This window comes from Rousettus aegyptiacus, unplaced genomic scaffold, assembly GCF_014176215.1.
Source record: "Rousettus aegyptiacus isolate mRouAeg1 unplaced genomic scaffold, mRouAeg1.p scaffold_m13_p_10, whole genome shotgun sequence".
NCBI classification, from domain to species: domain Eukaryota; kingdom Metazoa; phylum Chordata; class Mammalia; order Chiroptera; family Pteropodidae; genus Rousettus; species Rousettus aegyptiacus.
The window spans coordinates 3,710,973-3,738,714 of NW_023416285.1; the positions used below are offsets into that span (position 1 = coordinate 3,710,973).

At 46.9% G+C, this 27,742-nt stretch overlaps 1 protein-coding gene across 4 annotated transcripts in view; it reads left to right on the forward strand.

Moving 5' to 3' along the window:
- STX18 (syntaxin 18) overlaps positions 1-27,742 on the forward strand; it is an 89,807-nt gene that overhangs the window by 11,817 nt on the left and 50,248 nt on the right. The window contains exon 1 of one of the 4 annotated variants that reach the window (XM_036227494.1): positions 18,230-22,287. The exons of the other annotated variants lie outside the window; for them this stretch is intronic. The gene's annotated coding sequence lies outside the window, so the exon portion shown is untranslated. Of the gene's footprint in view, positions 1-18,229; positions 22,288-27,742 lie in introns of those variants that run through there. 4 annotated transcript variants of the gene reach the window in all.

Consider the following 27,742-nt stretch of genomic DNA (forward strand, 5'->3'; position numbering starts at 1 on the left):
GGCCAGCCCCGCTGCATCCACACTCCTCGGCCATCCCGGGGCTCCGAGAGCCGCTCCGCTCAGAGCCTCCTCGCCTGGCGCCGGCTGTGTCTGTCGTCTGCATGTCGCTCTCCTTCGCTGCCTCAGATTCTCGCCTCCTCCCCAGGCACAGCCCGTCTTATCCCCGTCCCCGGTCCCGGATCACTGCTGCTGTCTTGCTCCCTGCGCAGGGCATTCCGTCTGCGCTGTGGTGTCGTGCTGTCATCTGACGATGCAGTGTCGCTCAGCGTTACACGTGCCGTCGTGTGCCCTGCCAGACCGCATTTACTTCTGAGCGCGGGGCTGGAAAGGGAGAGGCAGGCCTCGGGTTCGATGCTGCCTGTGCCCCCCTCGGTGGCTCTTGCAGCTCACGCGGCAGCCCTGGGACGGGCCCGTCGCTACGCGTTAATCACGTCTGTCCCCGCCGCGCGGCAGGGCCCGAGTGCATGGCACGCGAGCACGTGACTGGGAGGCGTTCTCAAACGTCCGCTTCCCAGTTCGGCCCAAAGCCGAGACTCAGTGCGGTGACCGCCCGTCCTCCGGAGGCCGGACGGACCCGGCCTCCAGGGCCCTTTGCCGTCGCCCGCAGCTCCCCCCCCAGCGCTTCGTCCTCCCGCCTGCTCGGCCTCAGCCAAAGGGAAACCGGCTCCCGCTCACTCTCCCCCGGGAAGTCGGAGGAGGCCTGTTCAGTCACCTCCTTGTAAATAACTCTTCGACAAGGTAAATTGCCTCTAGGACTTGCTTTTTCCAGATTAAATTATCCCAAAGCCCTTATTTTTCTAAATAAAGCCTTTTCAAAAATCAGCATTCGTTATTTTTTATTTCTTTTTCTGGCTCTTTATAAAACTTTATTCTTTACGCACGTACCGCCGGGCGCCCCCGCACCCGCTCAGCGCCGGCTGGCCCGGACGGCCGCGTGGCTCTCACCCTCTTACTTGGCGTCGGAGGCCCCGTGCCGTTTTTTCCCATTGCCTATCAGATTGAACTTGTCCACTCTCACCTCTCTTTGTTTTGTTTCTCTTTTTTTGTGTGCATCTCTTTAAATATGTAGCTTGGTTTTCTTCCCGCCAACACTAACTTGCTGCATCAGGAGTCTTAGGATTACAGGTTACAGGGAACCAATGCAAATGGGCTTGAATAGTGTCATACCACTGAAAAGGACCAGTGGCATGACAGCCTCTGGCATGGCTGGAGCCAGTGGGCAGTGTCCCCGGAGGCCAGGTTTTCTTGCTCCCCCCGTTGCGCCTTCGCGGTGTTAGCGCCCCCTTGCGGCACCTGCAGGTTCTTACTTCGTGGCGGCCACGCCGCCCACGCAGACCTGACCTTCCCACCGCCGCAGCCAGAGCAAGATCCTGTCTGTGGCCCCCACCGGAATCTCGGCATCGGTCATTCCCACTGGCTCAGATCGAGGCCCGGGCCTGTCCCTAAGTGCGCCCCTGCCTCCAGAGGGAAAGGGTGCGCGGCTCGGCCTGGCCTTCGGAGGACCCAGCTCTGCGGCTGGCGCGGCGTCGCTTCCGTGCAGTGCGCGTGGACGAGAAGAGGCAGAGTGGCCTCCGAAGGAAGTCCGGGACGCTGTTCCCGGGGAGCGGAGCCGTGGATGTGGTGGCCGGCGGTAGATGAACAGCGCTCCCAAAACTGTCCTCCGCCGTGGCAGGTCGTCAATACCGCTTTGCACTGCGGGTGTCTCTGAGGACGGGGTCTTCACTCGCCTGTTCTCTGTTTATCGAGCATCCGGAGCATCCGGTGTGGGCCAGGCATGCAGCAGGGCTGGGTGGGCGAATATGAGTGCAACAGCCCCTGACCGGGAGAAACTCCTAGGCTGGTGGAAAGACAAACAGGCAAATCCGGAGCCTGCTGTAATAGTGCCGTTGTCAAAGCCAGTGTGGTCACAGTCAGGAGGCGCTCAGTGGGAGGGGCGTGGGAGGCGCCTCCAGGGAGGGCTTCACGGGAGAGGGGTTTGAGCCGAGCTCTCAAGGGTACAGGGGCCTTCCCTGGGTGGGGCAGGAAGGCCGTCTCCCGAACGCCGTGTGACCCATAGAGATTTCCACAGCGGACTGTCAGGATCGAGATCGTCCTGCTGGCCATCGGCGGGGTCAGCAGAGTGGGAAGGACTGGCAGCAGGAGGGGCCGTTGCAGTCATCAGGTCTGACGGAGACGCAGTGAAGGCCTGAGCTCAGCCAGTGACCATCAGGACAGAGGGCGGATTCGTGACGTGTTTGATAGCATCTGAGACTTTCTGAGTGTAGGAGATGAGTATCAGTGATTCTAGATGACGTCGAGGTTTCAGTTGTGGGGGACCAGGGGGGCGGTCAGGGTCAGTTTGGTTTTGTGTTGAGGTGGTTGCTGAACCCCCAAGGGACACGTGTTCATCAGGCAGTTGTAAATACAGAAATGGATCTCAGGAAAGGTTTCTGAACTAGAGATGAAGGCGGGGAGACAGCAGCGTGTAGGAAGGAGTGAGGTTCGCCCAGGGAAATTTCAAGTGAGAAGAGGCCTCAGAGCTGTGCCTGGGCAGCAGCGTTCGAGAGACGGAGGATAAGGAGTCAGAGAAAGGGGCAGTGGAGAAGTTAGACGTAGGGGTCCTTCCAAATAATTGATCTCATGTTACCTTGATAAAGGTGATGTCACCTGGGATGGTTTGTGGCAGGGACTCTGGGCTCTGCTACTACTAGTGTGTGACTTGTGGGCAAATCACTTAACCTCACTTCCTGACCTGTAATGGGAATAAAGCAGTACCTGCTTTTGGAAGATTAATTGAGTAAAGCACTTTGCAAGTGCTTGGCACATAGGAAGTGCTATAAAATATAAAGTATTTAATAAATAAACACAGGAACCAATAAACACATCTGTGTGCCCTGCAGTGTGCATCTGTCTGTGTCTCTGAGCTCACATACCACTGGCCAGTTAATCTGAAATCTGAAATTAGTTTATTCGGACTTCAGTAATCGACTCTTCTGAAAACTCCGGTGGTTCCAGTGCATCCGTGCAGGTATCCGACTTCCTGAATGTTTTCCAGCTTATGGGAGTATTTTTTTCTAATGGCTGTTAATTTTGCCTCTGACTTTGATGTACTTTTCTGTTTCTTCCACATTTAACATCTTTTTAAACCGTTCTTAATATCTTATAGCATACAACTTTCCCTTCTTTCTTCTTCTTTTTCATCTTCATTTTTATTTTTCCCTAAGTTTTTCTTCCCCAGAATCATTCCTGAAGTTCTGGAATGCTGTTAGTTGCTCCCCCGCATTTTGGTCAGTTTCTGGCATGTTACTTTTAATCAGGCCACTTTTCCCATCCATCTGTAGGAATTGGCAGTATCTTCAGCTCCTCCCATTATGGTTAGGAACATGAACTTGCTGTCTTTTCTTCTTCCTCTTCCATTTTCCCAAGTAAATGTCTTGAACCACTGATTAGATCTATTTGCCCGCAATAACATAAGCAGACTCGAAGCTTAAATCAGATTTAAAGGAGTATTATACAGAGTCTCTTACTTCATTAAAGTGTCTTCAAGTCTAGATGAAAACATAACAGTATTGAAGGTGTGAATATGTTGCTGAGTCTTTAACACACGTTGAACCAGACAGCGTGGGTATTTATCTTTAAATAACTGGGTCACTTTTTTATTTATTACGAACACAAACACTGATGCTAACAACTGACATGCGAAAGGAAAACAGGCCATAGTGATGAAAACCATTTAATGATTAGTGAGGAAACAAATATTGTTTAATGAAAATAAAAACCATGTCTAAAGGGCCTAATGCTGACTTTTAGAAATATAACCATGTTGCGGTCTGTTGTGTACCCTCAGTCCTGTACAGTAGATATTGTTTAAAATTGCTTGGGAACTGGAGCTTGCAATTGTGAGCCTGGAATGTCCTGCAGATAATTAAGTTGTGGTCAGGCTTTGGAAAAATAAAAAGTTCTCGAACTATGATTTTATAAACATGCTACAATAACATTTCTTTATATTTAACAGTTTCTTATAGAAAGCTGATACTCTCATGAGGCATTGATTAAAGGTAAAACATCAAGAAAGAAAAAATATTAAATTAAAACTTCACTTAGGATGTTGACAGTTGGCTTGTAATATTAAACAGATGTGTATGTTCCTGGGGATATTCTTCTTTCTGAACTGAATTGCTAAGTTGTATTTTTTTTAATGACAGCTACAAATTTTTGATCAGTTAATAATTTTAAGTGCCCTTTCTACAATCTTCTGTATTCTAACTTCATCTGTAGTTTGAGCTCTTTCAATGGTATGATGACTGGTGAAACCTTTGCTGCCTCTTCTAAAGTCTTTCATTTTCTTTCTTTCTTCTCTGCCCCCCACCCCCCCTTTAAAGCTTAACTGGGCTCTCCTGATTTCATGATGCATTCTTGGAGATTGATTCCTTGAATAATTTTAGGATCATTGAGTGGAATTCTATCCTTTTAGATTTAAGTTTACTTCCATGTAAGTTTCGAGTTGGCATTTGAATGCACAAATCGACCTACATTGTGGTATTGTGTTTGTGTGGTCAATCGTGAAGGCTTCATGATACGTCTGTAGCCAGCCATGCAGATTGGCCTGTACCCCCATGCTGTGGGGCCAAAGGAATGTCAGTGAGGGGACCAGAGGAGACCAGGCCTGAAGTGAAAAGAGCTTCAGTAAATTCTTCTTTTTGCTCATAAAAATTTTGCCATATTAGGTAAATAACAGAGTCTAAAGGGAAGTTGGGGGGCGGGGCGAACTGGGTGGTGGGTAGACTTTAGTAATCAGAGGACGAGTCGGGTCGGATTTTGTGGGATGAGTTGAAGATATTTTGCGTCTTCGAAGAGTCTTCAAATCTGTTTGCAAGATTAGATAAATTGTTCATTGTTGCTTTTGGCTGATGAAATTTTTTAAATTCTGAAGATCATTTCACTTGCAAGTCTTTGACATATGGACATCCTAAATTTTCTGAAAGATACATTTCACGAGGGAGGAGCCTGATCAACCTGGAGGAGCAGCTTAGTTAGCTGGGATAGATTTATTTATCTTGGAGCTACGTATTGTTTGTGCAGTCTTCTTTTTGGAATCAGCGTTTTTTCTCTGCAGATTCCACTTGGGAAGCTCTGATTTGAGGCCGAAGTATATGGAAGGCATTAACAGTAAACACAAACAAAAGCTCATTAGACTGAACAAATCCAACGTTTTATCATACAAACCTTTAACTTCATGAATAACAAATTAGTTTTTAACAGCAGACTGTTTAAATGTGACTATTTGTTCTTTATATATAAAGTATAAATAGTTTTAAAGTGTCTTACTAAAGTTTGTTTTAGAAGCAAAAACGTTTTTTCGTGTAAAGTGCACTTTCATGTGCAAAGGCTCTGACGGGTAGACCCGTCAGGTGTTCCACTGATTGAGAATTATATTCACACTGTGCGTGTGGAAGATGAGAGCACGTTTCTGTGCGTGCCGTTCTAGCAGATGTTTGAGATGCGAAAGAGTTGGGCAGTTTAAGCTCTGTGCAGAAATACCGTATACGTCAAGCATAATTCGTTACTCTGGAACGTCATCCATTTTAGCATAAGAATCTGAAAAGGAGTAAAATATTTCTGTTAAGGATTCCATTAGTTAGCTCGTTTTTGGGTTTTGTCTGATTTCATTCCAGCTCTCTTCCAGTGTTTTGCTGTAATAAAGGAGTGTTGTAAATATTTTAAATAGTTTAACCAGAATTAATAATAACAGATTTAAGTAGAAAATGCTGTTTCATTTTACCACCGTTACTGCATCGTAAGATAACTCTCTGTAAATGATATTCTCTTATAGATATTTTGGCGTGGCTCACCGATCCTAATTTCAGTATTATGCCTGACTTAGCAATAAGCCGCAGTGATCAGCCACAGTGAATCGTATTAGGCAGGCTTTATTTTTTCTCTATCAGTGCGGTATTGCAGTTTCTCCCACCTTTGAGTGAGAAGGCATGGTTTTAGTATTTTATTTTCAGTTTTAATGGTTAGTAACTTTTGCAAGGGGAAGGGAGAAGAGGGAAGTTTTTCAGAGTAGATGATGATTAAAGAATTGTGCCACTCAAACTACTTTCATCATTTTAAAATTTCATTTGATCTTCCCCTTTTGGTACACGGTGCTGGGATCTTCTCAGCTGTTCTCCAGGTAATGAACTTGCTTCTGCTAGGGAGAGGGGAATACAGTGCTGGTACCTGCATCACGTTAGTTCTATTAACTATTAAGCCGCTGACTTGGGAATGGAAGACCCTTATTGGTCCCTAGTGGCCCGAAATGGGAAATGCATCTCTTGAAAATTTCATTAGAACTTCCCATAAAGCTTAACACTTAGTTAGAAACAAAAATGTTAATAATTTTAGGTAGGTTGATTGGTTTATTTAAAGTGTTCTTTGAGCTACAGTTGAAGTTACTTATTTTCTTAATCTCTTACTGAAAATAGATGAACTACATAGGAAGCTTGGATACAAGGTTAGCACCTGTATTTCAAGCTGCTTAGGAAGCGGAGGAAAGAAAATTCTGTAAATTCTTATGTAAGTGCTTGGGACAGATCTGTGAATTGGCTTCTTTTTTCTTTTCTTTTTCTTTCTTCTTCTTTTTTTTTTGTCATTCTTTGTTAGCTTTATCATACTTAATTTTCATGAAAATAATGTGTTTGTTACTGTGGTCACACTGTGATTTAGCTTTGGCTTATGTATGATATTTTATTGTCCCTGTCCTAGAAAATTATAGCAGTTTTTATGAGGAGTGGTTTGTGGGTTCACACAACCCACTTGGAGTGCCATTTACTATAATCCTCTTCTAAAAGGACCATAAAACATCATGTAAATTGTTTAAAAAGGGAAAGGCCTTTTTTGAGAAAGGCTAAGAAGAAATCTTTCCAGGCTTTCTTTTGTTTCTTCAAGTCGGTGTCATGAGTTTAAGCTCACAATTTACTTAAAGTATTAATATTAAAAAATAAAGTGCACATGTCTGTGAGTACAGATGGTTGTGAGTTAGAGCTAGGCTGAAACCCGTGCTGATGCAGAATAATATAGATCAAATGCGTTATAGTATAATCTTTTAAAATGTGTTTTCTGTGACTTTGGAAATGAAATTAAGGAAGGGAGGGAGGAAGGCAGGAAGGAAGAATGGAATTAATTTATAGCGTATACATGTTTTAAAAAACACTTGTTTTCTTTAAGTCATTGTGTGTCTGTAATTGGTGCTAAGGTAACATTTTTGGGAACTGGTCATAAGAAACTCGTGTTTAAATTCACAAGTGGATTTACCTAGAGAAGCTTCCCTGGCTGGCGGTTTTACTCTTTTAGTTGGCTCATTGTGCTCAGTTTACAAGCACCCTTACGGAAAAAGCACAAAACAGCACTGTACTGTGGCCAAAGTTCTGTCCTCGTTTGCTGTACAAATGCCTTATTCTCGGGTTATCTTGGTTTTGTGTATGAGGAAAGCAAGGACGGAAATTGTTAATAATTTTCGATAGTTTTTACATGGCACTAGTCACAATACAGATATAGTTATGTTTAGCAAATTGTTAAAAGAAAAACCATATATAAAGATATAGCAAATATATAGTAGTTAATGTTAAAAACCATTTCCTTAATACGTGTGAGATCATTATATTTGCAGTATTTTTTAGGAGCACACAAATGAAATGATGATTGCTGGGTTCATGCAAATCGTGATCTAAACATTTGTTCTACAAAATTTTCTCCCGTGTTCAAATTAGTGTGTTTTTAAAAACACGGGATTATTTGTGGTTTAGAAACTCCGTGGTTTTGTGACAAGAGGAGGTTATAAGTAGATCACATTTATGCATCTTGTAGAGAGCGTCAGTAAAATTGGTTTTCTTGAACATGGCTGTGAGTTTTGTCTAAGTATAAATGCTTCCTGCTTGCGTGTGTAACTTCATGAAGAATATCAACTCAGGTTTTATTACGTGGCTGTAAATTCCCCTTTTCCATGTGTTAAAAACACACACACAACCAGCTTCCTAAAACATATAAAATTTTTTTGAAATTATTCCATATTCTACACTGTCTTGTTTTTGTTTTTGTTTTTCCGGTATTAGGGTGTTTCTCTTCTATCAGGAGCAGACTAGCTAACCAAAAGGAATTTTGGGAATAGAAAACTAAGCTACAATTGGAAAGGAGATTTTAAAAAAATCAAGGAGTCATTGTCACGCTGCGATGTCCCGAAAGGTGGGACTGAGACGCGGGGGGATGGCGCTTCGCTCCAGCTCCTTCCGCCCGCAGCTCCTCCGGGCACAGCCGCAGCCGCGGGGCCTCCGCGGCGCTTCGCTCTTCTCCGGGCTGGTGGTGGGGGCAGGGCGCGCCTCGGACCTGGGGTAGGGCCCCGGAATCCACTCCCCGGGGTTAAGTCTGTTAAGCAAAGAAGACTTTTTCTGGGATCTTAACCGAAGCTGTTAAGTATGCCACATTTTCATAATTAAAAATCTTGTGTCTAGCTAGCTCTAGTGAATAAATGGTTTTAATGTGCGATGTTTGCAAATAGGCTGGGCTTTTACACTGAAGGGACCAAATGCCGAATTCTCCAAGTTAGACATTATTTTCCACTATGAATTTATAATACATGGCTAGATAATGACATCATTATTATTCTAAGTGAGACAGAATGCTGTGTTTAGGTGTTTTCTTTTTTTAGATTAGATTAGGGTGGTTTTTTTTTTTTTAGATTTTTGTGCATTAACACAGACAACATACTTCCTAGTTATTTACAGTTATTAAATAAAAATGCATAGACTTTGAGTCAAGTACGTTTTGTAACTTATTCAGTTGCAAGAAATCTACACTTACTTTGCTTACAACTTTCGTCCAAAATGCTGATGTTTTCCTGTTTCTGTTTTTCACTTGAGTTGGTTAGAAAATATTTTTCATGGACTTTAGATGACATTAAATCATGTCATTAAATAACCAAGTTTTTTTTCTTATGCGAAAATCTTCATCAATATGACCAATTCCTATCAGAAAAGGGGTACAGTTTTTCATTTTTTTCCCCTAATACTGCAACTTCAGAAAATATGTAAGAGATATAGCAATTAACCTACATGCACATTTATAATGCTAGAAAATGGGCAGCTAGTTACATTCAAAGACAGGATCTGATAGGCCCAAATTGCTTAAAACATCACAGTTATTGAAGATATACCCCAGGGAATCTGAGAAACCATTTAACAGATGAAAGTACATTTTGAAAAGTCTGACCTTACAGGCAATCATAAAATGAATCAAAACAGTGCTTTTTTCCCCCTGAAATGTACAGAGCCCATCTGTGTCTAATCCAGTAATTATAGACTGTGTTCAATTACCTTTTCAAACTTGGAGCAGACTGGAGACTAGGCAGTGAACAAACATAGGGTTTTGTCTAGACCTCAATTGACCACAGTCTAAAACTTGAATTTATATCTAATTTTATTTTTTGTTTAGTTTGATCGTTCTTAAAGGATTCGTTTTTGCTACTTGCTGTTCTTCCTTCTTAGACTTGATTCCTGCCTTTCCTCATCACAGAAGCTTTTGTGTCAGCGAGTGCTCATGCTATAATCATGTTTGTTTCCTGAATACCTACTTTTGTCTGCAAATCAATAATTTGCACTGGAGAAAAGACCGCGAGGGTAGGGGAGGGGTAATATCCACGAATAGTATTTTTTTTTAAGTAGCCTTTAAAATGTTGCTGCTCTTTTTTATGTGCCAGGAAAATATAATTTTCCTTTTAAACTTAGAAATTTTCAGTTGCTTTTTACACGTAATGTCTTTTAAAATATGGGTAGACTGCTAAAATAAGTCTTTCTTTTCTCAAATATGTCTGACAGTTTTTTCTCTCTATACATTTATTTTTGCATTTACTCATCAGGCTGGTATCTACTAGATATAGTAGATAATATTCAAAATACACTTCAAACAGTTTCCCTTAAAGTCACTTTATAATGTGATGACTGTGAGAATTACCATGAATGGCTATGGGCAGCTCAAAATATTTAAATATTATCTAGGAATTTTGGCCGGCCTGCTCGGGGAGACGGTAGGGGGTATTCAGGGGCAGGGCGCCGGCACGGCTAGAGTCACCCGGGGCGGGAAATAAGATCTACATGCCGAGATGGCACCCAAGGGAAAAGAGAGGGAGACTAGCGTTGGGTCAAGAGGCCTTGGGTGATCTGAGAAAGGAGCATGGACGTGGCAACCGAGCCCGGGAGAATGAGATGAAAGGGAGGCAGACCGAGCAGGTGCCGGCCACGACCCGGCGGTGTGTCTGGCGCTGGACTCCGACGGGAGAGCGCAACACAGCACCGGCCTGTGATCTGAAGGAGCTTACAGGCCTGTGGAAGTGGCGTGAACAGTTTAATAAACAAATGTAAAAATCCACATCGTGCTAAGTGCCACGAAGGAGGCAGCTTCGGTGGCCCACACATTACGTGAGAGAAGCAGAAACTAGGGAGGAGAGCTGGTCTCTGAAAAGGCTGGGACGGGGGGGTGGACGAGGAAGGATGACCCAAAGGGTGTCTCGAGTTCATAGTGACCTTTCACCCCCTCTGTGAAGATCCTGAGAAGCATGGGGGCAGGAAGCAAGCAAAGATATCATGTTATTCCAGATTTTATTCATGGAAACAGTAAGCATAAGGTATTCGTGATCCCCTTTAAGTTTCATTTTCCCCATATAATTCTCAGAAAGTGCATTCATGCAACCAAATAAAAGTATTCTTCCCCCCATGACGTAATCCTTAAAACTTCCCTACGATGGTGAGACCTAAATGAACACAACTTTTAAAAAATAATATAGCATACTGGGAATGGTTGTAAAGTTTCTAGAAAAATTCATGGTCTAATATGCAATGATTATATCCAATAAATACCTCAGAACAGTTGTATCCAACGCTGCCTGGAGAATGAACGCCCTGAATCTCGGGGGGGGGGCGGGGGCGGCAGCTATTGCATAAGCATCTGAAACGCGGTGGTGACCTTCTGTGTTTTAAGAAAAACTTCTTTGCCAAAATTCCTAGATAATATTTAAATATTTTGAGCTGCCCATAGCCTTGCTGCTCCGGCCGCGCTTCCTCCGTCGTGCGCGCGCTCTGGCCCGGTGCTTGTGCTTCATCGAGCAAAGCCTCGGAGGAGTTAGGCTTCAGGGTCGAGGGCACTGGTTCCTGGTCCGTTGGTATCGACCAGAGAAGCTTTGTGGGCTGTGTAGCAGCAGGGCCCACCCGGGGTCCGAGTCTGTGAACAGTAGTCAGTGTTTCTTTAAAGCATTCCAGTTGGCCATTTTCGCTTGGCTCTCACAATCCTCTTAGGAAGGCCACCTGTTTGAGAGAGAAGGGACGTGAGCTTCAAAGAACCCGAGTTGACGGAGTCATACACCCCAAAGCGTCAGGACAAGAATTCAGATCAGAGCTCACTCTAAACCCGATGTTCCTTCTGGTACATCAAGGCTCTCTGTAAATATTTTAAGTTTTATTTTTATATGCATTCCGGACACACAGAAGATTGTAGTGGTTTGGTCGTTGGTCGATAGGAGGCCCCCTGCGTTTATGTCCGTTACATCACCCACTGACCTATACCGCGCTCGGGGACTGTTTTCCCCACTTTCGCTTCTGGAGGACACTGGCCGTGTCCCGTTTGATTTCCAGTGCACGCTGCATGGTGGCAGTAGAAATGCAGAAAACATTTGCTGGATGAGTATAATGAGCCAAGCGGAAGAGAGAAAAGGAGTGTAATTGAAGTAGAAGTCGTTAACTTCTGGTGTGGATTATGCACCCTTGTTTTTTCCGGAGCGCTCTCCTAGACACTGGCAGGGTGGTTGGGAGGAAAACAGTGCTGGCCGTTATGAGTGTGCAATCTGGAAGAAAACGGGGCCGATGGGGCGTCGGCGCCCTGTGGCGGTTAAGAGCAGAGATGCTGGCATCCGGTCCGCCTCGGTTTCGGGCCCCGGCTTCGGTGCTTCCTGGCCGTGCAGCCCCGGCAAGTGTCTCTACCTCTGTGTGCATCAGATTTCTCGTCTGTGGAATGGGGATTGCAACAGTGCCTGCCTCATAGGGTCGTTAAGGTGTCTGCTTAGGATAGTGGCTGGCCGACAGTAAAAGCTCAATAAACATCAGCTTTTATTGACAGAGCATAAGGCCACTCGGCCGTAAAGGTAGGTAGGTGTTCATAAGTAAACAGATATAAATATGCCCGATTGTGTGCACCAGTAAAAGTAGCAGAAGACACGCCGGAGTCGCTGGCATCGTCCGCACGGCTGAACCCCAGGCGAGGGCGGTGTGAGGGTGCACGGTGAGGCGGCGCGCAGCGGACCCCGAGTGTGGGAGGAGGGCACTTCCAGGCAGCCGCGCGTTCACGCGGAGTGCGTTCCCTCCGCAAAGCCGTTTCTGCACGCTCCGCCCCGTGACACGACACATGCGAACTCCGCAGGTCAAGGGTAGAGGAGAAGGGGCTAAGAGGAGCTCTGGCCAGGAGCTAAGGACAGTTCCTGGGCTCCGCCCTCAGAGAATAAAGAATACGGATGAGAGCACCGTGGATCCCAAGGAAGAGCGCGTTTGGATTAAATAATTGGTTAAGTGACATGGGGCAGAGGAAAGACCAGGAGGCTCGAGCAGGTTGGTTGGTTATCATGCAGAGAACAGTCTCAGGGAGGAGTAGGAGAGAAGTCAGGTTCTAAGAGCTTAGGGTTAACTACATGGGTGTGTTGAAAAATGGGGACAAAGCGGATCATCCATTTAGGGTCCTGAGTCTTGACGGGTAGGAGAGAAGGATCCCGTAAAAGTTAATAGAAGTCACATCTGCATAACTTTTAAGCTCTCTTTTTGCCATAGCCAAATAGCCGGGAAAAGGACCTTATTTTTATTTCTCACTCCCAATTTTAAAGAACAAGAGCGCGGGTCGATGCGTTTAGTCCGCGAACAAGTCTGTTTCTCATCGACGCTCTGCTGTCTGTCGCTGTGCTTCGCGAATGGATCGCTTGACATATGATAATATTTATGGAGCTGCTTTCCCCATCTGCAGTGAGAAGATTAACGTTCCTCTGATTTGTATATTTACAAGTCGTCCTGATTCATGGAGAATCCTTGCAGACATAATCACTCAGTAAGCAGTTACTGAGCCCTCAGTGCCGCCCGATGCAGGGAAGTCAATGCGTGCAGCCCGTCGCCTCCTGGAACTCGAAGTCGGGTGGTGGCTGCCCTCGGGTGGCCGTGTCTTCTTTAGGGCGGACCCTCTCCCTCCGTGCAAGGCGGGGTGGCCAGCTCTCCCTGCGCGACCAACCGACCACTCTCACATACGTGGTGGGTCTCCCCCAGGCCCTCGGGGTCTTCACCGCGCCCCTCCCCTCAGGTAGAAATGAAAAGGCATCGTGTCGTTTATAAAAGCAACTAGTGAACATCAGTCTTTATAAGAGAAGACAGAAGTTCATGGCTATCTGATTGCAGCCAGCCAGCGCTGTACCAGCCAGGAGGCCTCGGACCCGCGGCTCTACGGGGAAGAAGTGAGTGCTGGGGGCTCCGCACCCGCCCAAGGATTAAGAATCGCACTGATTAGTCCTTTTGGTCAGGTGTCCATTTAAAATGTAGGAGTGCGATTTTTCCTAAAATTGGGATTTTAGAGATTTTTCTAGGTGCCACATTTAAGTAAACCACTGATGAACTTTGAAAATATTGCTATTCCTGTGTGTTGCTCACTGGGGAATGTGGCCCCTAAAACAGCGGTCCCCAGTCCTCACGCCTCGGAGCAGTTCCACCTGGCCTGTTAGGAACAGGAGCGAGCGGGCCGCGCAGCAGGAGGAGAGCGGCGGGTGGGCGGGCGAAGCTTCCTCTGTCTGCAGCCGCTCCCGGCGCCAGCGCCACCTCCCGGCGCCAGCGCCACCTCCCAGGGCCAGCTTCACCTCCCGGCGCCAGCGTCACCGCCCAGGGCCAGCGTCACCGCCTCAGCTCCGCCTCGGGCCGGCAGGCCTTAGATTCTCCTAGGAGCGCCGGTCCCTGGTGCCAGCGAGGTCGGGGACAGTGCCCTAAAACCAGTATAACACAGCGAGATCCAAGAACAGAACAGCGAGGGCTCCGGCCATTAGACGTGGCTTCCAGAAAGTAGACTGAGGTGACCATGGCGGTTGAAATCCCCTCCCCCACTTTACTGCTTCAGACCTTTTTCTCTGTCCTTTGATTATGACTTGCTCTTGGCCCACTTAGGGGGTGCTGCTCTGGGATAAGGTTGTACTCAGATGTTCAAGCCTACTCCATAGAGGTCACAGATGAGTGGGGACCCCTTCCGAGCAAGGCGGCCTGAGGTGGGGCTGAGACCTGACCGCCGCTCTCGAGGCGCAGGTGCTTCTTCAGTTAACTTAGAACCCGATTCCTGCGGTTCGCTAACGAGAGCGCCAGGGGAGGCTTTCCGGCCTGCTGGCTCGTGGTCTTTGGGAAAGTCTTCGCATTTGCTGACTTACACTGCCTCCTTCTTCACGTTCTGAATTGAATGCGTTCATGTCCATTTGATATATATTATCGTATTCCTGGATTTTATTTTTGAACTCAGTTGGAAAGTTTCAAGGCAAACATTTGGTTTTCTGTTAGCCCACAAATTGGGCAATGGTTGTTCAGTTACGGTCTTCCGTTGACTTAGGCAGGGCCACACGGTAAAAGTATGTTTTGTTAGTGGCCCACAAAGCATACCAGCCTCTGTCGTGTCTGGCTGTGGGCAGTAATAGCACAGTGATAGTAATATTCTGAATGTCATCTATGCATCGCTTGCTTAACTGTGTCACCCAGAAATTCACTTTACAGGACAGCGACAAAGCAGCTAAGCGCAGATAAGACATACCCTGCCCACTCATCCATACATTAGCCGCGGTCCGCAGCGGGGCCAGTGGGGTCAGCTCCCCAGACCTGACTCAGACACGCGCCCCAAGTGGAGGGAAGCGGGCCCGGCGTGCTGTGCGAAGACCTCTTTCTGCGCTGCCTTCGGGTGTACGTTGCTGCGTCGTGCTTCTCGTCGGGATTGGGCGGTGGCGGCGGAGGCCTTCTTTTTCTTGCCCCCAGACCAGCCTCCTATCAACAGCAGCGTCTTCCTCCTCTTGGGAGCTTGTCCTGCCCCTGACTGCAAACCGGTAGTTTCCGCAGAAGCCGCTGTGTGTGTGTTGCTCCCTGGGAAACGTGTAGAATACCCCTCACCCTCCAGGTCACAGAACAGGGCCAGGTACCAGACTGCAATCAGGCCAATCAGAGGCCTTCCCTAGGATTTTTTACAAATTGGAATTAGGAAAAAGAGTCGCTTTTTATCCAGAGGACCGGATTTTAACAAAACTCAGGAGCCGTTGGTGGTCGTGCTTCCATTGCTGAGCTGCAATTAGAGAATTAAAGCTAAAATGCAGAGAAGAGAGGGATTAGAAATCAAGGGAGTTCCAGAGAAGTTTGAAGTATCTGCTTCCAGTGGTTTCAGAGGCCCAGCTGTATCCACGCTCTTCCCATGTTTTAATCATTAAACCAGTGCTGCTCAACTGGGGGCAATTTTGCCTCCAGGGGATATTTGGCAATGTCTGGAGGCGTTTTTGGTTGTCATAGCTAACTAAGGGACTGCTACTGGCATCCAGAGGGTAGAGGCCAGGGGTGCTGTTAAACATCCTAAGGTGCAGGGGACAACTGCACCCCCCCCCCCACCCCCAGTAATTCCCCTACAACAGAGAATTATCTGGCTCAAAATGTCGACAGTGCTTCGGCTGATAAACCCTGAATTTTAACCTGTCTTTCAGATATGTTGCATAAACCTTAGTTAGTATCCACTCAATACCTCCCCCTCCCCCAGGCTTTTGAAAGCCAGCTAGGATTAATTTCTGTTCAGGAGAACCTTAACTAACCGAGGGGTAGGAATGAACGAACTGAGCGTTGTTTGGTTACTGGTACACATTTCAGTCCCAAATTTAAGATTTTTCAGCACACAGCTGATCTAATACACAGGTAGCCCATCAGCCAGGTTGAGAGGACAGACTGCTGCTTCACCTCCCGCCCAGGCCCAGGTGGGCGCGTGCAGGCGCTGTTGGGGCAGCTCAACAACATACCTTCCAAACTTTAAAACTTATGAAGCGAAGCCCGTTCATTAATTGCTACTAGGATGGCATCAAAATTACGCTGTCCTCAAGATTTCTTTTGAGATCTATGTTCAACTCATGCATCAGGGTTGGACTATCCATTTTTTTTTTAGGAATAACTATGATAAAAATCCAATGTTCAACTACGTGGAACAAAACGTAGAACCGTATTCCAACCAACAGCCTCGGGCAGCACTGCTGGCCCAGGGGATGGCCGGCCTCGCTTTAACGGGGGCGGCAAGCAGCCTGCTCCTTTGAAGCCGTCAGAAAGCCAGGTACCCCCGAGTCCCCTGCCTCACGTTCACGGGATTCTCAGACTGATGAAGAGAATGTTAGTGATGATTCGACAATGAACACCTGAGACACTGAGCAGTCCTGCAGCCAATCGCCGAGACTGGGGTCAGGTTTAGAATTACTGACATTTTACACTGAATCTTTTTTAAAAACTTTCTTTGGCTTTTTTTTTTTTTTTAAATTCCTTGATTAGGGATCATCTTAGCTTCCACCTGGCCTTGGAGGATGAGTCAGTCAGTCAGTCAGTCTCTGCTTCTCTCTGTCTGTCTGTGTATCACTCTCTGTCTCTGAGATTGCTAGGTCATATGACAAGTGCATGTTTAATGTTATAAAAAAAATCCTGCCTGTTTAGAAACGTTCATAGCAGCATTATTCGTAATGGCCAAAAACTGAAAATAATCCAAGTGTCCATCAATTGATGAATGAATAAATAAAATGTGGTCTGCCCATACAGTGAAATATTATTTAGCCACAAACAGCAATGAAGTAGACACACGCTACCGCGTAGACGGACTGTGGAAACGTTACGCTAAGCGAAAGAGCCAGTCGCAAAGGGCCACGTATTGTATGACTCCATTGATACGAAATGCCCAGGATAGGCCGGTTCATGGAGAAGGAGAGTGGGTGGTTTGTCTAGGGCTGGGGGGGGGGATGGGGAGCGACTGCTGCTGATGGTTACGGGTTTGGGTGATGGTTGGACAACTCGTGAATGCCCTAAAACCACTGGAAAACACACCGATGAATTAAATCTCATCGAAGCCGTTATGAAAAAGCACAAAGTGCTAACCCGTTTTCCAGAGCAGCTGTCCCCTTTCCAGTCTCAGCAGCAATGCGCGAGAGTCCCGGGGTCTCCACGTCCTCAGCAGCCCTTGGTATTGTCAGCAGTTTGTAGTTATTTAAGTAGGTGTGTAGCGCTACTTCATTGTCCATTTACCTTTCCCTGGCGGCTAACGATGTAATATTTTTCATGCGCCTGTTTGCTTTTCTTAATGAGGTATCTGTACCCTTAAGTCTTTTGCCCAGTTTAAAATTGAGTTGTTTTCTGAGTGTTCAGCTAGAGAGTTCTTTATTTAGTTGTGATACAAGTCCTTTGTCAGATATGTGATTTGCAAGCATTGTCTCTTAGTCTTAAAATTATTGTATTTTTCAGATGTGGTTCCATAGTGTAGCAGTGAGCACGTCTGCTTTACGTGCAGAAGGTCCTGGGTTCACACCCCAGTGGAGCCACGGTCCGTGGTCTACGGCCATGCCACCCTGAATAAGCCCCATGTCTGATCTCCGAAGCTAAGCAGGGTCGGGCCTCGTTAGTACTTGGATGTGAGACCGCCTAGGAAGACCAGGTGCTGTAGGCATAAATAATAATTTTTAAAAATTATTGTATTTTCACTGTCTTAAAGTAAGTAGCTCCCGATGGGCTGCACGGCCTGCAGGGCTCCACTGTCCGTTTACTCCTGTGCCCTCCGTGCCCAGTACAGGGTCTGACACAGAGCAGATACTCGGTTAACGTTTGACGGGTAAATGCATGAGTTCCTGCTTCTTACTGGTTAGCAACAGGTTCTTTGTTTTCTGAGAGATAATACATATATAAAAAGAAACCTGACTAGGTCACTTCCATGCTTAAAATATTTCCAGTTACCTCTTTAGAAAAAAAGACTCTGATGTAGATTGTCAAGCACGTCACAGTCTGGCTTGGTTCCTTGCGTATTCCATGTTCTTTTCTGCCTCGTAGCCTTTGCGTGTGCTGTTCCCTCTGTCTGGAACACTTTGCCTTCCCTCTTTTCTCCTGGCAACTTCTTTTTTTTTTTTTTTTTTTTTTTTACTTATTTTCTAGCACAAACATCACTCTTATTCATTCATTCTAGACCCTGGGAATATGAGTGAACCGGACGAAATGCAGCCCACCGCCCCGTGAGGGTGGCCATTGAGGCAGAAACCCTGTGCGTCCCACCGCCCGGGCTGGGTTGGGCACCCCGCTTTTACGCTCTCACAGTTTCCCTGTGTTTCTGCGTCACAGAACTTCGTTTCATTCCTCGTAACTATGTATGGTCAGCGTTTTTCACCCTACCAGACCCAGCCAGTGCCCTTTGAGCATTTTATTTTCATTTACCCTCTAGAAGAATTTTGAAAAAAGTAGGTAATCGCTCATATATATATCTCAAGCTGACAGCTATAATTTTTCAAATAGTTGCAAAGGATATAATTTTCAGTATACTATAAAACTTGACATTTTAAAGTGAACCTTTTTATCACTTTTTAAAATGTATCCCACGGAATCTAAATACTGTGTTTGCTGCCATTGTTGCGAAATCCCCGAAAACCCGTTTTTATAGCCGTAACTTTTACAGCCCTTTTCTCCTGGACTCACGTTTGCATTTTGCTCCCCCACACAACAGCGTCCTGTCTGTCTGTGCTTGGAAACCCTTTATCGACCATTCTCTTGTACTATGCGACAAAAATAGGTATGCAAGTTGAAATTTAATTTTTAAAAAATTTCAAGTGGTGACCAAAAGGCTGTCATTATTGTCTTTTGAGTGATTGTGTTGAGTCGAGTTGTTCTGTTACCTTTGCAATTAGTGTACATGGATAAAAACTAAAAACTTATCTGAGAAGCCTTAGAAAGTGATGGACGGGTTTTGTTTTTCTAACTAGATCATGTGCCAGTGGATGACTATTGCTTTTTTCTAGAATATGACAGGGTTCAAATCAACTATGTTCACAGTTTTCCTTTCTTTGACTTTAGAGCTAAGAAACCGTGTTTATATAAATAAATGGACAAGAATGGAAGGAGTTTGTGAATCACAGCCCCTCCTCTCAGTTCTTAGAATTTCCTCCGAGTTACACATCAAAACTGTCATCAGAACTTTTGTTTTTTGATGCTCTGTCAGCGGACAACTCAGAGTCTCCCCAGTTTTGCCGCGTGGAAAACATCGGGCACCCCGGGTCCTGTGAGAGGATGCGCCGTCCCTTCACGGGCCGGTCGCTTTCCTGCTCCCCCAGGAGTTCTGAGTGCCCCTCGCCGAGGCCTTCGCGCCCAGGACAGCGTCCGGGTGAGGTTCAGGTTCGCGGGAGCTGTGCCCGTCCGTGTGACGGGGCGGGTGATCGCGAAGGGTAGGATTCGAAAAGGCCCACCAGCGGGCGCGGGTCACGCGGATCCTCAGGCGGTTCTGCTTCAGCAAAGAGTGTATGTGGAGGTCGATCTGGAAATCGCGTTCCACCCATCCCTCCGTGGCGTGGACACACTGCTGTGCGCACTCCCTGAGAGCAGAGCGCTGTGTGTGTGTTTTTTCCCCAACCACAATTTCCTCCACTCAAGGCATCTAGTAAGACTCAATATTTTTTAAACAATAATGAATCCAGGGAAAAACTTTTTATGTAAAATTTGACGTCAAATCGATTAACCTTTTGAAAAGATATAAAAGGACAATTTAAAAATTCCTGAGTAACATTGTATGCTATGAAGTTAATTTTCGATTTTCAAGAATAAAATGGTCTTTTTTAAGTAAAGTTTTTGACTCAGTAGCTAGCTGTCTTGCTAACTTAATAATAGTACTGCTTTCCTGAAATTCTTTTTCTGTTTTCCCAATTACATTGTTTTAGGTAAGTTTTATGTTTTTCAAATAACAAAATTCTGCTTCGATTCTCTGCTAGAATGTTTAGAATATTTTTGGTTCTTTTTCTGCTAATGTAATTTTCAAAGATGAGGGCAGTCATGTTGTCATTTGTTTTTTGTTTGCCTGCGCTGGTTTTGGGGAATTTGGCAGACACTTTGGGCATGTCACTCCTAAAGGGTAACGGAGGCCCGCGTGAGGGTAACGGAGGCCCGCGTGAGGGTAACGGAGGCCCGCGTGAGGGTAACCGAGGCCCGCGTGAGGGTAACCGAGGTCTGCGTGAGGGTAACCGAGGTCTGCGTGCGCACATGAGATAACTGTGGTACGTCGCTGTCACGCAATGTGAAGCACAGCGGCCACTTCACCGTTCTGTTAATGTGCAGGTTCTTCATGCTTATAGTGTCCTGGAGGTTCCTGGTTTTTTCCTGCAGAAAATCTAAATCAGATTTTTGATTGCCGCTTAAAATGCTACACTTCTACAGGAAACCTTATCTTCCACAGAGCATCTGGTTTTCTGTGAAGTCATAATTTCGAATCAGAATTTCCAGCTGTGGCATCTAGTTTTATGGAGCCCAAATTGAGAATCAAAAGCCGGGTTATATATTTAAATACCAGAAGTGAACGTTATCTTTCTTTATATAAAACAGTAAAGCAATTGTGTTTAAGTATTTCCAATTTGCAGTTATTGTTCATGATTTGCTCCAAGAGAAGCCAGATTGAGTAACAGCCGAACGGCTCTAAGCGAATGGGTTGTATTTTATTCTCGGTCAGTGTCCTGTGAGCCTACACACGCGGTGTGTCTGCGCAGCGGCAGATAAGGGTCGCAAAGCGTTAAAACTCAGAAGAGCCTCAGAGGTCATTTAGTCCGACTCTTCATTTTCCAGATGAGGAAACTGAGTCTTATGTTGCCCTGTGTATAGAAAGTGATCACTAACCTGAGGCAAAAGGAATTGGGTTTAATGGTGTGAGGATAACCGTGTTGCTGGCTGTTTTAAAGTGCAGTCATTCTGAACAGGCAAACATAGGGGCAGGAGTCTCGGCCACACTGTGCGCGCCTGCTTAGCAGCCCTGCGCCTGGACTGGGGACACCCTGTGCGGCCAGTAGGTCCTTCTGGGTCTGGGACAGTGTTTGGCCATCTGCGTCAAGATTTTTAAATGTCTGTAACTTTTTGCATTGTAATTCCTCTTTTAAGACTTTAGAAATTACAAAATCAGATAAAAGTTTAGTATACAGAAATACTCCGGTATGATTTAGCGAAAGATGTTCATTACAGCATAATTTATCCCCATGAAAAATTAGAGCAAACAACCTAGTTGTCCATCTATAGACAAATAGCCAAAACATGGTAAATTTAAACATGGTAAATTTAAACGAAATGTTATGTAGACATTAAAGTACCTTTTAGAAGAATTTTAATTATATGGGGGAGTGCTTGTTATGGTGTTAATTAAAATAAGTAGAAAATAGAATTGTACATCTAATATGGTTTCAATTATATAAAGGATGTATGTGCATAAAATGGATAATACATCAAAGTGATAAGAGTTTATTTCTAGGTGATGATATTATGGGTTGAATTTATTGTATTTTTTATATTTTGCATATTTCACCACCTTTCCACTCTAAGCAGAAAATAAGATTATGATAAAGAAGTTTAAAGTGTAGTTGAAGAGGCCAATTTTTTTATAGTACCAAGCGCTGGAAACCCACTTTAACATCCAGTTGAGGATACGCAGTCTCTGATGCTTGGCTTGTGCTCCAATAAGGCTCACATACCTGCCCCAGTTCTGTGGCTTGGACCCTAGCGGTGGGGGACTGTGACCCATCTGGCCTGTGGGCAGAGGGGCAAAATCCATGCGTAACCTCTGTTTTAATCACCAGTCATTTTATTGTGAAAAAGTAACCTCAGAAAGCCATTTCCCCCTTTCGAGCGAACATTCCTTTATTCTTTCGTTCCACAGACGTTTCTGAGTGCCTGCTCGTTGGCTCTGGCTGCAGGTGATGTTCTGCCACCAGTGATTCTCTGTCCCGAGCTCGTGGGACGTTCCGTGACCCCGCCTGCCTGGGCATTCTGCTCTGGAGGCAACTTGCCACAGTTCCTGTTCTCACCTGGTTCAGGTTTAATGATTAAGTTGGGTTATCCATTCAGTGTTGAATGTTTGTGTAGGAGCCGGTTGGCATAATACCTAGGAACCTGAAAACACAGCTTTAATCAGTGCTGGGCTTGGGGGACCCGCACTTCTGTGGCTCAGCATGCGACGTGGTCAGGCAGCTGTGCGGAGTCAACGCCGTCTTTCTGAAAGGTCAGCTCTTCCAGAACCCGCTCTGCGTTCCTGTGCTTTCACAGTCTTCGAAAAATCTATGACTATTTTGAAATCCTCGATTCCACTTTATAATTTCAAATTAATAACTTCTTAGTACTGTAATTTCATACGTTTTATACTACCCCCTAGGAAAAAAAAAGTATTTGCTTGCTTCAAATTTCTTAATATTGATTTCAGTTGGTCTCATTTCACATTACAATTATGGCTTTCCATTCCACAAGGTATGGCTTAGAGTTTTGTTTCAAATTGGAAATGCGTTGTGCATTAATAAAGCTACTGTTTTTAATTTAAAAGAAAAAGGTTTTTTAAGGAAAGTTTGTTAGGCGCTGGGATACATTTTTGAAAAGTTTGTTTTCTGTAAATTCCCGATAGCTTCAGATTGTTCTCCTTGCTAAGCAGCGGCAGCTCTCTTTCTTCCTTTGCCTGTTTATATGTTTTGTTTCATGTGCCGCAGCCAAGGAATTCTAGAGCTGGGCCGGGCCGTCCAGCCGAGCCGTCTGTCTTCTTGCAGAGCTCGCCCGGGCCCCGTGTCTGTCGTGAAGGCCTCCGGGGGGCGTCCCCCTGCGCCCGGTGTCCGCCTCCTGCCCTCGTCTGCTTTTTTTTTTCTCTTTTTCTTTTATCTGATGTGAAACTTAGAACTTTTTCTTGAAGCCCACACCGTTTTGTCATTTGCCTCATACTTCGGAGAACTAATTTGTCCCCGCGCGCGAGTATAAACCGATTGTTCTTGATATGCTGCCTGGGCGTCGGCCGCCTGTGGCCCGCCAGCTGACGGGTTCGTCCTGAGGGCGGTGCCGAGCACCTGCGAACGAGCAGCTCGGAGCGCCTTTCCCTGGGAGGATGGCGCAGTCTTTGCTTCGGGGTTGGACCAGTGATAAAAGTCCAGACACACGCGCCTTTTATTTCACATTCAATAAATATTTATGGACCACTAGGGCTGCGCGAGTCCTTGGGCTGAGGATTGAAGATACAGAAAAAGGTGGATGAGATTAAGTGTCTGAAATACAGTGAGTCTAGTCGGGAGACCCTTCTGATATATTGGCAGGAATATTATCATTATTTAGAATTTATTATCACTGTTGGGCTTATTATACAGTATTATTTTGCAAAGAAGTACAAGATTCATTTCAAATCTTTTGCCTTTTTTTTTTTTTTTGCTGGGAGGGGTTCCCTCTAGAGAAAAATTATTCTAAAAAAGAACCTTCCAAGTTTAAGCAAGACATACATATATAAATGAATTGTAAATTTATGGTGACAAGAACTTTGACTTTCATGGTTAATATTTTATTACAGTTTGCATGACTTATTAAGTAAAAAAACATGTCTGTCCACTGCCAGTGATCAGTAGTCGCCCCTCTCCGATGCACCCCACGTTCCCTGAGATGGCGGCATCCGGGGGAACTGCCTCTGGCACCGCCCGTTGTCTCATACTCTCGTGTCTTAGAAGATGAGCCGACTCTTAGTTTAACGCAGCCGGCACAATACAGATTTTATTCCGGGCATAACATGTGCCCAGCACGATACAGTGGTTCCGGCAGGCAGTATAGACCGTAGTTAAGAGCAAAGCGTCTAGAGCCAGATGGACTGGATTCGAACCAAGTTATGCAACGTATTAATGAGCTGAGGGACGTTGGGCGCAGGATGTAACCCTTCCGTGCCTCAGTTTCCTCACGTGTGAGAGAGAGCGACTACGCCTTGCTTCCGTGAGGTGGTTACCGCGGAGCGAGCTGCTGCTGGCACGGCGGCGTGGCGGCGTTTGCCGCGCGGGGGCTGGGCGGGGGGCTGGGCCGGGGGCTGGGCCGGGGGCTGCCTAGTCGGCTGCTGGTGCTCGAGTATTCATCGCAGAATAATAGAGCAACATTTACGGTTCAAGGGCCCGAACAGTTTGTGCTGAACAAGTCGAATAACTTAGTTTTTTCTAGTTTTTCTTAGTGTCTCCCCTCTACTTTTTCTCCACTGATGCTGCATTATAAACATCTTAGAAACCGGACGTCTGTGCTCTTTGTTGCCACATTGTCCAATAATCCTGGGATTTCAGCCGGAACCTCTGAGAGCGAAATCCGAGGTCACACGGTCCTGAACCCGTGCCAAGGAGGTCTTCTGATGCAGATACTGGGGGCGGGGGGCACCTGCCATCCTCCCAGCTCCCTGATTCTGGGGGGCCTGGCAGAGAGTCCGGTGTTCGTCCTCTCGCGTGTCTGTGATGGTCCACTCCTACGGCCAGTCCGGGTCTGGGGCGGCAGGCCCACCACGCCCCTCAGAAACGGCACTGGTCGCCCCTGGGTTTCTGGAATCCATTCCTGAAAGGAGCCAGTTCTTACACTGGCCGGGCACCCTAAGTCCCCTCAGTACGGGCTAATGTGTGCCGGTGGCATGGAGGGCCCCTCTCCCTCTCCCCACGAGGGACGTTGAGCCACGGCCTCCCGCGCCTTCCTCCGGCTCTTTCCAGCACCTCTTCGTGCACCGTGAGCGCGCAGGGCTCGTGGAATGGGAGGCTCCTGCGTGACGCTGGTTGTGGGTGGCGGGCGGTAGGTTTCCTTTTTAACCCGGGACCCCAGACAGTAGGCACTGCGCACGGAAAGGGCTGGGGATGAAGTGGCGCCGGGCAGCAGCAGCAGGTGCGCGGCCGGGGGGAGGCGCCCGAGCTGCTGGCGGGGACAGCGCAGACGCCACGGGCCCAGCTGCCTCTCCCTGGCCGGCCGGCGCCAGCCTGGAGGACGCGTGGGAGCGGGGCGCTGGGCCGGAGGGCGAAGCGGGGGCGCCGGGGCGGCAGCTCCAGGGGCCCGGCCGGCAGGATGCGCGGAAGCGGACGGACGGCGGGAGCCGTGGGACCTGCAGCCGGATTGGCCGGCGTGGCCTCGCCCGGGACGGCGGTGGCGGTCTCGCAGCTGGCTCGTGGCTCACGCAGGGACGGCGGCCCCTGGGTCTCCGTGGGCTCTTCTGAGACGGGAGTCAGGACGGGAGAGGCCTCGGCAGTTTGTGGACGCTGCTGTCCGAGGCCCCCCTCTTCCCTGCGCCCCACCACGGGCTGCTGCTTAGAAGTCTGTTTATCTCACCTAACGGTGGCCTTGGGCAGTCCCTCTGACTCTCGGTTTCTTCATTTTAAGTTGAAGACCCTGTATTATTTGCTTGACCTGTCTCTCGAGAATGTAGAGCATAAATGAAAAGGCAGAGGGGGAATCTTGTTTCTCAAAGTGTATGTGATAGACTGTGTTGACGGTGCGCTTGTTTAAGGAAATGTAATCCAGCTAGACGATGAGAAAAATCACAGTCCGATTAAAAAAAAGTGGGGAGGAGGAAAGCTGCCATCTTGTCTCCACCGTCTCTAAGAGAACATGTAGCCCTGTTAGAGTCCAGAAGCTCCCTCGCGGGGCATCGGGGCCTCCCAGCCTTGCCCAGGACTTGCTACGCCCCGGCAGTTCTGAGCCCTTTGCAGAAAATGGCCTGTCTCACCCTTGTACACCCTATGAAGTATGCGCTGGCATTTTATCCATCTTACAGATGAGAGATTGTCAAAGATAGGGGAAGCAATTTGGGGACAACCACACAACTAGTGACTGGCAGGGCCTGTGTTGGATCCCGCCAGTCCATCACCAGAGTCCACTTCCCCGTGCCCTCCCCATCAGTGGGTCTCCGCCCTGCCGGGACCTGAGAGTCATCTGGGGAGCTTATGGAGCGGGCCAGAGGGGAGGAAACTCGATTCTACCCGGCCCTGCCGGAGACCATTCAAATCTCTCCTCTCCTGCTGTGTCCAGGTCCAAGGTCACTCCCTCCCCATTTTCCTAGTTCCCCAAACCCTGCCCTTCCCCTGATTTCATGGTATATGTAGAGTTTTTAATGGCCTTTTGCGATTAAAGGCGTAGAGCTCAATGGCATGGCCGCGTAGGGCGTGGCCGCGTAGGGCCGAGCCGTGGAGCCTGGGCCGTGCCCCCGCCTGGGCGCGTTCTGCCAGCCGCCCGCACGGCACGGCACAGCACTCGGTGGTTCAGTCCTCAGCGGGTGATTCGGCACACGTCGCTCCGCGTCAGCGGAGATCCCTGAGGTGGGGAAAGATCACAGGTGATTAGCCAGACAGACCTGACCTTACCAACGCCAGCCGATCCCAGCCTCAGTTGTCTTGTCCGTGAAATGGGAAAGGTGATAACATTAGAGGATTGTTGTGAAGATTAAATGAGATATGTGAAAATATGAAATATGCTGTCATGTACTAGGCAATCAGAAATAAATGCTAAATTCTTTCTCTTGTAAATTAAGCACAGTTACCCGTGACACGGATATGAAAAATCACTTGAAAATATACTCTTCAGTTCCCAGTCGGATGCAGAAGTCGTGGGATTTCTGGAGCTCAGCTACTGCAGGGGTCAGGGAAGGCCGTCCCTTCATTTCCCAGCAAGAAAACGGAAGCGTAAAGCAGGGGCCTGAGCAGGGCACAGGGTGCGCGGCGTGCCACACGCAGGCCTCGTGCGGGGTGCTCGGCGAGGCCCGTGCACCGAGAGGCAGTGGTTAATAAACGCTCTTTCCCGTGCCCGCCGTCACCTTTACTGAGCAGCACCTGCTTTAGGAGCTCAGCGCACGCTTGTGTGTGTTACATAACCTCACAGCAGCTTCGCAGACCAGGAGCGTCTGCCCCGCCCGCCGTGCCAGGCTTGGCCCTGTAGATGAAATCCTAAGGGAGAGCGCCGTGGGACCCGGGGTTAAGGACGTGCAGGAAAAGAATCTGGGCTGGCCCTGTTGGCTTTTCTTGCACGAGGGAGAGAAGAGTTAAAAACATACAAACAGTGAATCATGGAAAGCCCCAAGCCTGTCCAGTTCTAGTGTGTTCCATGAAAGTGCGGCTCTCGGATCTTTCCGAAGTTCTTGCACGTGCAAGGTTGAAAGCAGAGGAGAAATGAAGGGATTCCAACCATACTTTTAAAAAACATTGATTTTATCACTAAACATGTTGCAAGTTTCAAAACAGCATTATGCTTTGAGATTATTTTTAGATCATTATAAACATTAGTTTCCATTGATGCTTTGGAGTACATTTTCAGATTTCTGTCATTGTTGATTACTGTAATTTGAATTAGAAGTGAAAAACAATTCGCTGACACATAATAATATTGTTCGATTTGAGACCAATTGCTAGAGAAAGTGTCAGCCTGTAGTGAAGATAGTAAGCTGTGTCTTTTCTAATATCTGAATCAAAATTCTCGATTCCTGTTTGCCCTGCAAAAGCATTTTTTTTTCCTATAGAAGAATAGTTTACTTTTCAACCCACCAACACGAACACACTCTGGTGTCAAAGGCCAGTGGGAGCTACCCAGTCTTCTCATTTACAGTTCCTCATCGTTTTCTGTCCTGAGTGACAACTCATCGCACGTACCAAGATGTCTCGATTCTCGTAAACACTATGGGAAACGTTTCCTTTGCAGGACTGAGATTAGCCCTGGAG